The sequence below is a fragment of the Schistocerca gregaria genome, chromosome 5 (genome assembly GCF_023897955.1).
Source record: "Schistocerca gregaria isolate iqSchGreg1 chromosome 5, iqSchGreg1.2, whole genome shotgun sequence".
NCBI classification, from domain to species: domain Eukaryota; kingdom Metazoa; phylum Arthropoda; class Insecta; order Orthoptera; family Acrididae; genus Schistocerca; species Schistocerca gregaria.
The window spans coordinates 626,290,907-626,303,347 of NC_064924.1; the positions used below are offsets into that span (position 1 = coordinate 626,290,907).

A 12,441-nucleotide genomic window follows, 5' to 3' on the forward strand; every position below is an offset into this window, starting at 1 on the left:
CAAAAATCTCACAATGGTGATGGTATTGGGCAAAACCCATAGACAAAATCCTGCCTGTAGAGGGAAATACGCTGCTGATAATCCTTGCAATTGTTGCAGGTCACAGGGATAATAGCGATTATCACGCCGGCTACTTATAATCGTCCTTTGGCTTACATCATGTTGGCGGGCTGCTTGCCTGGAGCTTGTACTAGGGATATTTTCAATATCGTGTAGAAATCTACCTTAGTAGGAATCAGCATGGGTTTCGAAAAAGACGTACGTGTGAAACCCAGCTTGCGCTATTCGTCAACGAGACTCAGAGGACCATAGACACGGGTTCCCAGGTAGATGCCGTGTTTCTTGTCTTCAGCAAGTCGTTAGATACAGTTCCCCACAGTCGTTTAATGAACAAAGTAAGTGCCTATGGACTATCAGACCAATTGTATGTTTGGATTGAAGAGTTCCAAGATAACAGAACGCAGCATGTCATTCTAAATGGAGAGAAGTCTTCCGAAGTAAGAGTGATTTCAGGTGTGCCGCAGGGGAGTGTCGTAGGACCGTTGCTATTCACAATATACGTACATGACGTTGTGGATAACATCGGAAGTTCACTGAGGCTTTTTGCGGATGATGCTGTGGTATATCGATAGGTCGTAAAAATGGATAATTGTACTGAAATGCAGGAGGATCTACAACGAATTGACGCCTGGTGCAGGGAATGGCAATTGAATCTCAGTGTAGACAAATGTAATGTGCTGTGAATATATATAAAGAAAGATCACTTATCATTTAGCTACAATATAGTAAGTCAGTAACTGGAAGCAGTTAATTTCATGAATTATCTGGGATTAGGTATTTGGAGTGGTTTAAAATGGAATGACCATATAAACTTAATCGTCGGTGAAGCATATGCCAGACTGAGATTCATTGGAAGAATCCTAAGGAAGTGCAGTCCGAAAACAAAGGAAGTAGGTTACAGTACACTTGTTCTCCCACTGCTTGAAATTACTCAACAGTATGGGATCCATACCAGATAGAGAAGATCCAACGGAGAGCAGCGCGCTTCGTTACAGGATCATTTAGTAATTGCGAATGCTATGCTGGAGAGACGTTCAGTAGCTCGGCACGGGCTTTTGTTGATGTCTCGAGAACATACCTTCACCGAGGAGTCAAGCAGTATATTGCTCCCTCCTATGTAGACCTCGTGAAGATACAATGAGGATAAAATCAGAGAGATAAGAGCCCACACAGAGGTATAACGACAATCTTTCTTTCCACGAACAATACGAGACTGGAATAGAAGGGAGAACCGATAGAGGTACTCAAAGTACCCTCCGCCACACACCGTCAGGTGGCTTGCGGAGTATGGATGTAGATGTATTTGTAGAACCCTGGCCTCCAAAACTGGGGTACGCACAGTCCACCGCCTCATTACACGTTCATCTGCCTGAAATGACGCATGATCACACAAAAACTCAAAAGGCCATACAATTTGGTTTGCCTATGTTGTCGTCTGTTAGAGTACTTATTCCGGAGTAGCAGTACTGTCTTTCGACCGTTTCCATATGCTTCGCCGTATGCCAACTGCAGCACACAAGGAACACACGGCACGTGGTCAGAGGAACGTTCTTTCATCGGTGCCATCTACCGTGGCAAAGGTGCATTTCCGAACACATGTTCATATGACCTTTTATTATCCATAAAGAGACAGGGATCCGTCCCTGCAATTGTCGGTTTTATTAATGTTCAACCTGTATAACCTCAAACCAAATCTAAAACTTCACTTACTCTGACGTGTCGGCTTCGAGTCGAAATAGAATCGTCCCTGTGTTTCTTAACGAATAAAGCTTTCTCTAACCAGCCATGGAAAAAAATGTTCAAATGGATCTGAGCACTATGGGACAAAACATCTGAGGTCATCAGTCCCCTAAGACTTAGAACTACTTAAACCTAATTAACCTAAGGACATTACACACATCCATGCCCGAGGCAGGTTTTCGAACCTAGGACCGTAGTGGTCTCGCGGTTCCAGACTGGAGCACCTAAAACCGCTCGGTCACACTGGCCGGCCCAGCCATGGAACTAAAGGTTCTAGAGATTTGTGTCCCAGCGACAAATCTGTAATGTCATCAAACTGAATTATGTTAGAGTAACCGTATTACAGAGGGTCACCACTCACCAGGACGCACACAGATTTTAGCCATTTGGTTAGAAGCGTATAGATTATACACTCCTGGAAATTGAAATAAGAACACCGTGAATTCGTCCCAGGAAGGGGAAACTTTATTGACACATTCCTGGGGTCAGATACATCACATGATCACACTGACAGAACCACAGGCACATAGACACAGCCAACAGAGCACGCACAATGTCGGCACTAGTACAGTGTATATCCACCTTTCCCAGCAATGCAGGCTGCTATTCTCCCATGGAGACGATCGTAGAGATGCTGGATGTAGTCCTGTGGAACGGCTTGCCATGCCATTTCCACCTGGCGCCTCAGTTGGACCAGCGTTCGTGCTGGACGTGCAGACCTCGTGAGACGACGCTTCATCCAGTCCCAAACATGCTCAATGGGGGATAGATCCGGAGATCTTGCTGGCCAGGGTAGTTGACTTACACCTTCTAGAGCACGTTGGGTGGCACGGGATACATGCGGACGTGCATTGTCCTGTTGGAACAGCAAGTTCCCTTGCCGGTCTAGGAATGGTAGAACGATGGGTTCGATGACGGTTTGGATGTACCGTGCACTATTCAGTGTCCACTCGACGATCACCAGAGGTGTACGGCCGGTGTAGGAGATCGCTCCCCACACCATGATGCCGGGTGTTGGCCCTGTGTGCCTCGATCGTATGCAGTCCTGATTGTGGCGCTCACCTGCACGGCGCCAAACACGCATACGACCATTATTGGCACCAAGGTAGAAGCGACTCTCATCGCTGAAGACGACACGTCCATTCGCCCCTCCATTCACGCCTGTCGCGACACCACTGGCGGCGGGCTGCACGATGTTGGGGCGTGAGCGGAAGACGGCCTAACGGTGTGCGGGACCGTAGCCCAGCTTCATGGAGACGGTTGCGAATGGTCCTCGCCGATACCCCAGTAGCAACAGTGTCCCTAATTTGCTGGGAAGTGGCGGTACGGTCCCCTACGGCACTGCGTAGGATCCTACGGTCTTGGCGTGCATCCGTGCGTCGCTGCGGTCCGGTCCCAGGTCGACGGGCACGTACACCTTCCGCCGACCACTGGCGACAACATCGATGTACTGTGGAGACCTCACGCCCCACGTGTTGAGCAATTCGGCGGTACGTCCACCCGGCCTCCCGCATGCCCACTATACGCCCTCGCTCAAAGTCCGTCAACTGCACATACGGTTCACGTCCACGCTGTCGCGGCATGCTACCAGTGTTAAAGACTGCGATGGAGCTCCGTATGCCACGGCAAACTGGCTGACACTGACGGCGGCGGTGCACAAATGCTGCGCAGCTAGCGACATTCGACGGCCAACACCGCGGTTCCTGGTGTGTCCGTTGTGCCATGCGTGTGATCATTGCTTGTACAGCCCTCTCGCAGTGTCCGGAGCAAGTATGGTGGGTCTGACACACCGGTGTCAATGCGTTCTTTTTTTCCATTTCCAGGAGTGTATCCATACATAGCGGTGGGCTATAAGCTGGCGGAATAGAGGCACTTCAGAGATGAATTATTAGAAAAATATTGTGTGCATTACATACTGCAGATAGTTGGAAAATGACTAATAATGCTAAGCCCTACAAAAATATAGAGAAAATCTCTGAATCAAAGACTAAGGGCACCACTAGCGAAATAGCGAAAGAATGAGAACACGCTAACGAAACAAGTATTCCACTATTTCTAGAAGAAGAAATTGACAATAATGTGGATTACAGAAATAAGGAAAGATCAAAAATAAATAACATCAAACGATCGGAAATAACAGAAAGAAAATCTTTTAAGAATAAAATACTAAATTTAGTAGGCTTTAGATGTAGAAGAAATCAGGGACAACGTGGACTGAAGAAAAGAAAAGTCAACATGACTTGCAAATGAAGGAGTGCTTGACTACAACAACAAAGACAGAAGAGTTGTTATTTGATTCTAGTTGTTCAATACGAAGATAAAAAAGTAAAAAAAGGAAATATTTCAACTATCTTTAGACTGCGGAATGCCAGGTCGATTGCTGGCTGGGTCGGAGATTTTCTTCGTCTGAGATCCCGTCGCTGGTAAGGTAGTTAACATGGTTCGGCGGTGGTAAATCCACAAATTTTCAGTGCTTGTGTCCTTCCATTGTCTCGGAATCATAGCAATACATCCAGCACACATTAGTGGCGATTAGGTGGCTGAAGAGGTCATCTCCATCGGCCTGATACACAGCTGAATCATTTCTGCTGCCGCCTTGGTTCGGTGTGCCTTTTGAATGGCTCTCTAGCATTCAAGGAACTCAGGCGGCAGGGAGCTCTGTCAAGCTTAGAATATCGTACTAGCTGTCGAATGGTGATCCTTAAATGAACTTCACTGTTTCCACTGTATAACCCCAAATGCAAAAATGCTGGTCTTCGAGCATCAGCGTTTCCCCTTCTATTATTATTCTTGGTTCTCCTCCACACTGTTTAGCGTTATTCAGACGTGCTTTGCCACACTGTAGGCGCTTCCGCCAGCTAAGAGCTGCACTGTAATGTGGTGTATTGCTCCTGTGCACATTTACCAACTGGATACCTGTTGTTGCAACCATGTTCCAATTTAAATGGAAAACAAAACAAAAAAATGCGGATAACCGTAGGGTACTCCAATCTGTCAATATGCTGCGGCTTTGACTTCTCCAACAGCGACCTAAACTAGTGTTGAAAGAGAATTTCAGTCCTTACCGGGACTGCAGAAATATACTTCCAAAGGAACAAATTTAATTATTTAACTTTATTATTTCCAGGTGATACTTAAAATTTCTTGCTGCTCTTTGTTGGTTATGAACTGTAAATTTGAACTGGAGAAATTACAAAATGGTAGTAAATTGAGGACCTGGATATACTGAAAGACCAAGAAGTGGTTTGGAGTTCGAGAGAGAACATTAGGCAACGTCTGACTGAACGGGGTGCAGGTGAACTGTAGGAGACCAACGAGTAGCTTTGAGAGATGAAATAGTGCAGGTAGCAGTGGATCTAGTAAGTAAAACGACAAGGTCTGGTAGGAATCTTTAGATATCATAGCAGATATTAAATTTAATTTTTTAAAGCAGAAAATATAATAATGTAGCTAATGAAGCAGATAAAAGTAAATACAAACGTCTAAAAACCGAGAGTGATTGTAATCTCAAAAAGAATAAGAAATAATGGCCAGAGGGCAGATGTAAGAACAAGGAGTCACATATAACTAGGTCAAAGATAGATATCACCTACGGAAAAATTAAAGAGACTTTTTGAGACAAGAAAAGCAGTTGTATGAATATCAAGAGCTCAGCAATGAAACAAAAGCTGAGAGATGGAAGGATTTTGTAAAGCTGACTACACAAGGCAAGCGATATTGACGGCAATGTTATAGAAAAGAAAGAGTATGCACATAAATATTAGACAGGACAAATGACACTGCGAGAAGAATTTGATAGCGCCTTGAAAGATCTAACTCGAAATAAAATCCCTGGAGTAGACGCCACTTCGTCAAAACTACTGACGTCCTAGGCAGAGCCACCCATGACGAAACTATTCCATCTGTTGTGCAATATGTATCAGACGAGCGAAATACCTGCAGACTTCAAGAATTATGTAGCATTTCCCATTACAAAGAAGGTAGGTTCTAAGAAGTGTGAAAGTTACCGAACTATTACTTTAATAAGACATGGTTCCAAAATACCAACACGGATTATTTACAGAAAAATCGGAAAACGGGTAAGAAGCCGATCTCCGTAAAGATCAGCCAGCATTCCGGAGAAATATGGGAAACTGTAACTCAGTAATTTTCTTATGACTTCTCTTAGAACACGTGTTAAGGAAAGACAAAACTACGTTTACGGCATTTATAGATTTAGAGAAAGCTTTTGACAATGTTGAATGGAAAACACTGTTTGAAATTCAGAGAGTAGCAGGGGTAAAATAGAGCGGGCGAATAGTTGTTTAAGCAGAAACCTGGTGGCACTTCTGACAGTTGAGGGGCTTGAAAGGAAAGCAGTGGTCAAGAAGCGACTGAAACAGGATTGTAGTTTATTCCTGTTTACACTGAGCCAGCTATAAAGCAAACACAAGAAAAATCAACGATAGGGATTGAAGTTCAGGGAGAAGAAATAAAAACTTCGAGGGTGGACGATGACATTGTATCCTGTCAGAGACAGTAGAGGTCGCAGAAGAGCAACTGAACGCAGTGGACAATCTTCAAGGAAGGGTATAACATGAATATCAATAAAAGCAAAACAAGGGCAATGGAATGCAGTAGAGTTAAATCAGCCGATGCTGACGGAATTAGATTACGAAACGAGACCTAATAGGTATTAGATGAGTTTTGCTATCTGGGCAGTAAAATGACCTATCATGGCCAGAGCAGAGAGGATGCAAGATACAAGTTCCAATGTCAAGAAATGTGTTCCCAAAGAACAGAAATTAACAATTAATACAGACAAAAGTATTAGAAAGTAGTTTCTGAAGGCATTCATGTGGAATGCAGCCACGTATGGAAGTGAAACATGTACGATAAACAATTTAGATGAAAAGAGAACAGAAGCTTTCGAAATGTGGCGCTACAGAAGAAAGCTGGAGTTTGTAACACAGAAAATGCCGGATGCATTGCCCCTGCTACCGGTATATATATTTTTTTGAATTGTATGTAAATATTTGTAATTTAAATGCTTTCATTTAATAAGTAAGGACAGTGCTTCACTGTATGTGTATATTTAGGTAGGCGTCTGTTAGCGTTTCATTGTATTTATATGTATTTTACTGTGAAACTTATAAGCTCTGGGAAAAAGCTAAAGGAATGTTATTTGAATCGACTAGCAACGATAATAGCTGTCTTGTGCGTTGTAAAATCTTTGGGTAGGGGGTTGTTGCGCAGGCCGCGCAGAGAGAAGAGAGACGGGTTCCAGCGCTTGTAGTGTGCGGAAGTGCGGTGTTAACGCTCTCGCAGTAGAGACTGGCATCATGTACGATTGCAGGCCAGATGACTAGTAGCAGAGGGAAGGACAGTGGACGGGTGGAAGAGGCTGTATTAATTACGATTGCTCGTTCCTATAATTAACCGTGGCCCCACAAGATGTTACCGTGTTCAACAACAGCAGCAGTTCCCGCAACACAGATTCGTCGTCGGCTCCGAGTTTCGTCGCACGCACAGCACTGAAGTAAGACTATTCATTGGCAGAAAGTATTAACGGCTAACCCAGCAGCGCAACTGAATGTAGTTTGATTGATAAGATTTATTTAAATAATAATCAGTTAGACTGAGGGCGACTGTGTCCTCATTGACCCCAGACATTGTTACCAAGCAGGATCCTTGTTCCTTCTTTTCTAATATGCTAACTGGGTGACATAAGAAACAAATTGAATAGTTACAGCCAGTTTTTTAATGAAAAAGTTCTCTTTTAAGCAGTTTAGCTTCAGTCTACTTTCAGTTAATTGTTGGACAACAGAGGCTTCAGTATATGACTAAAGTAACGCAATTTCATTTTTCAAGTTTGAGAATCAATCACTGGAAAAAATCCAAATCTAAAGAAATGCACAAATTAAGAGTGCGGAAGTTTTAGTTACTTTAAATATAGCTTGGAGAACATGGCTGTTTGGTTTGGTACATATTCTAGTAAATAATTCTGTTCAAACAGTAGAAAAGGCTCAGTTGTTCAGACAATAATATGAAATCCAATTTGCAAAATAAGTACGGGAAAGTAAAAAGTGCTTGGTTTTTTCTAAATTTCTTTCATGACGTTATGCTGTCACTGAAAGTCATTGATCACGTAACGAGGTTCATTACTAACATACAGCTTAATTGCATATTTTCAAATCATTACTCGATTGCCATTTTCAAAATTTAATGCCAAACATAACGTAAGACTGACTTCTCAGTTTTATTTATCATTACATACTCAGTTAAAATTAGTATCAAAAAATGTGACAACCTTCAGTCGCCACGTCAGTGTTTAGTAATTCATCTGTTTATTTCCCATCATCTTGCACAGGATTTTGGATGTAAATTGCCCTAGTGGGCTGGCGACCGTTAATTATTTCCTTTTCGGTCTTAAGTGTAACTTTCGGATTCATGATCAGTCGTATCGCTTTTCTGTCCAGTGTTGTCCGTGAGTGAATGCACAAAATAACTTTTATTTTCCAAATTATAGCCCTGTGCCTTTTAACAACTTTTTATTTTTAGTAGACTTTCTATCAGAAGGGTCTCTTGCACACTTTCCTCCTACTTATCGGTATCACTTCTGCGGTAAATATAGCCTTATCCAATTAGAAAAATCCATTAGGCATACACACGAGCCACGATCATATTTTATATCGCAAGCAGGATAGACCGATTATTAAGAGGGAGGTAACAATTTCACATGAGTAGATCGAGTAACTAACGATGGCCGGCCGCGGTGGTCTCGCGGTTCTACGCGCGCAGTCCGGAACGACTGCTACGGTCGCAGGTTCGAATGTTGCCTCGGGCATGGATGTGTGTGATGTCCTTAGGTTAGTTAGGTTTAAGTAGTTCTAAGTTCTAGGGGACTAAAGACCACAGCAGTTGAGTCCCATAGTGCTCAGAGTCATTTGAAACATTTGAACTAATGAGGAGGGACTCAATAGAATTGGAGAGAAAAGAGATCTGTGGCTGAACCTGACTGACAGAAGGGATCAGTTAGTAGGACATGTTCTGTGGCATCAAGAGATCACCGGTTTAGCGCTGGAGGGAAATATTTGTGGGCTTGGGGGGTAAGAATAGAAGCTTTCGAAATGTGGTGCTACACAAGAATTCTGAAATTTACATGGGTAGATCGAGTAACTAATGAGAAGTGGCTGAATAGATTTGGGGAGGATAGAAATTGCTGGCGCAACATGATAAAAGAAGGGCTTTCTGAGACATCAAGAGATTACCGATTTAGCACTGGAGGGAAACGTATGTTGGAGTGGTGCGTGACGGAGGTTAAAAACCGTACAGGAAGACCCATAGAAGAATATGGGAAGCAGTTTCAGAAGAATTTCGGCTGCAGTAATTATTCAGAGATGAAGAAACAGATGAAGAAACTTGCACAGAATACAGTAATATGGAGAGCTTGCAACAAATCAGCTTTTGGACTAGAGACGATGACAAAAATTCTGCCACGTAGATGATTTTTTCTTTGTTGTAGGAAGGGCTGTAGTCGGTTTGCTTTCCAAGACACAGGGTACACAACTAAAATCGACTTGTAATGGATAGAAATTTTATTAATGATGCTCACCATTACAGGGTGATCGTGGGAATATCATTTTATAGTAATCTGTATTACATAGATCGCCCGAAGTAAGGGAAACATCATAAATTGATTTCCGAGACGGAAACGGATTTCGTCAATGGAAGAGGTCCATAGGTATTAATACTGATATGAAATTCGAGTTCTTCAGAGTCTACGTCTAGAACATTGCACTGTATAGAAGTGAAATGTGGATTATCTTCAATTCGGAGATGAAGAAATTATCCAGAATCCGGAGATGAAGGACCTGGAATCACTTGTAATATGGTGTTATCGAAGTGCATTAAACATTAAATGGAGGAAAAAATTTCGAAATAAAGAAATACAAAGAAGGAAAGTTAACGAAATAAAGTTAGAAAATTCTTGCCAAAAAGAGGGGCAAGTTAAATCTACAAAGACACCAAGAAACAATCAACTCGTCGCTTGAGGGAACAGTGCAAGGGAAAGTAGTAGAGGCAGGCAAAGCAGAGAATATGTAATCCATGTTGCAGAGGTTAGTGGGCATAGTAGTTAAGTAGAGTTGAAAACAGATTCATCAGGTAAGAAAAAAATTGAGGACAGCGTCAGATTGATGACTAAAAAACCGTTACAGAAGCGACAGAATAGAGCTGCATAATGAATGTAGGGTTGAGGTAGAGTTGCGGAAAGACGTTTTGCAATTAAAAGCACGACGCGGTAAAGACTGTTATTTCAGGGCGGAGCACTCGGTTACGTAGCGCTCTGGAAGCCATGTGGCGAGCTGTTCGTTCACCGTGTCCCTGTAAGTTTCACCGCGAGTTTCTATACAGACAAACGAGATACGGGGTCCCGAGTTGAAACGCTGCCTTTCAGTACATCTCGTTAAACGAATCGTAACCCAGGACGACAAACACAGGTCGTGAACGCGCGCCTGCTGCTACAGATCATGTTTAATTTTCTGAGTGCCGCAGGGGAGAAATATTTATGTCCCTCAGAGAGTCGAAACGTATAAAAATTTACTGCGCACTCTCGTACAAAAACATTATAACGTTCCCCAAATTTATTTGGACCCTCATTTATCTGCGCGCGAATGCTGGAATCCGCACACGTTCATCGCAATGCTTATATAGCTGTACGGCGAGGTGTAGCAAGTGACTAACAGCATGCAACGAAACACTCCACAGTTATTTTTCGTGCAGATGTTTCCTTGCTTTTATCATGAATAGTGAAAGTTTGTGTTTGTCTTGTACCCGGAATACTTGCTTTTCACGAGCAGTTCCGCTAGCCATTGGCCCTTCTGGGCACACCTATTTTTATTGTCGCTGACGTTCTCCAAACTGGAATATAGCTACTAGAGCAGAGCGATGGTTAAAATAACCGATAACGGCTTACCATTCTAAATGAGACATATGGGGCAAACCAAAATCCTTTGCATACAAGCAGAGCAAAATGTATAACAAAATTTCGTCCCGTACGTATTTTCGGTAGAGATTGACATCGCAGAAGGACAGTTAGATAATATGTAAAACCGTGTAGGAGGAGTATCTTGATTCAGAGCTCTGTATTAGGCTGCCAAATTAGGGAAACGGGTAGAGTATTAGACTGGAATTCAAGATTTCGATACCAGAATTAGGTGTACTTTCTTGTTTCCCAGTTTTGATTTTCCCAATAATGATGTAGATACACTTTTAACATTTAACATAATGACAGAAATGTCAGACCTACTCATAAAAAGTAATAGTCAGTTAAAAATAAATGGACTGTCATATGACAGAAATTATGATGGAACTTACCATTGCGGAGATGTTAAACCTGCATACTTCAAGGGCCGTCCGGTAACTTTTTTTTATCTCGGCCAGTTTCGGTTGAAAAAATGCTGACTTTGTTGTAGGCATCGTGGACTATTTCCCCTTCAGCTTCTACAGTTTCATTAAGTTCCAGGTGGTGGGGTAGCTATATGTGGCCCGTAGTATCCTGGAGTCAGCAGGAAAGAACATAGAGTCAATCTGAACACACTTTATTATGATTAAAGAAAAATGCCTTCTTGGTACACACTAAGTGTTAACGCAAGAAAAAAAACGGAAGAAACTTCAAAACTCTTGTGGTGGCAAACCAGATAAGAAAACAAGACAATGGAAGAAAATACTGACCAAAATCTGCATTATAAAAAAACGACGTGCTACAACAATGCTGACCGAGCGAGGTGGCGCAGTGGTTAGCGCACTGGACTCGCATTCGGGAGGACGACGGTTCAATCCCGTCTCCGGCCATCCTGATTTAGGTTTTCCGTGATTTCCCTAAATCGTTTCAGGCAAATGACGGGATGGTTCCTTTCAAAGGGCACGGCCGATTTCCTTCCCAATCCTTCCCTAACCCAAGCTTGCACTCCGTCTCTAATGACCTCGTTGTCGACGGGACGCTAAACACTAACCACCACCTTCTACAATGCTACGGTGAGTGAATACAATGCTAGCGGTGACCTGAACACTTGACAGAGCTGTACCTATCGGTTAGTGTGCCCTGACGGTCTGACGGTCTAGGCATGCTTATCACGTTAGGTGAGCGGAGTGCTAATGAGCCATATGAGTTCGGATTGGTGGAACACTGTCCATGTCCGGCAAAGAAGTTCCATGTTTATTTGGAAGGTCTGTTACTGTTTGTGCCCACTGGCGATCTTTCTCTCTGTGCTTCTGAAAGGGGGTCGGCAATCCATCCTGCGTGTCGGTTGTGCCGGCCCTCTAACAATAAGGGGCCGCTACGACATTTCTCCCCCTGGGAAAAAATGCACAGCACCACAAACGTCCAGAGAGCTAGGGGTGTCCTGGCCGACGTCCATGGGTTCGTGACCGGCAGGGACCGGCGGCGGCGACGCAGCACAGGCAACTGGCGGCGGAGACAGCAGCTGAGGTGGAGGCTAAAGCGGAGGTTCTGCCACAGGGCAGTCGGCAAAAGGCATTGACAGCTCCACCAGGGCTTCGTGGTCCAACAGACGGACGCAGAGCTGGTTGAGGTGCCGGCAGGCAGGGAAATCATAAGCTCATCGGAGAGACACCATCATCTGGCCATAATGGTTGGCG

At 43.5% G+C, this 12,441-nt stretch overlaps 1 non-coding gene across 1 annotated transcript; it reads left to right on the top strand.

Moving 5' to 3' along the window:
- Positions 1–11,561: 11,561 nt before the first annotated feature.
- On the top strand, positions 11,562–11,634 carry Trnaa-cgc (transfer RNA alanine (anticodon CGC)). Its single transcript has one exon. It is a non-coding gene; the product is annotated as a tRNA-Ala (tRNA).
- The last annotated feature ends 807 nt before the right edge of the window (positions 11,635–12,441 follow it).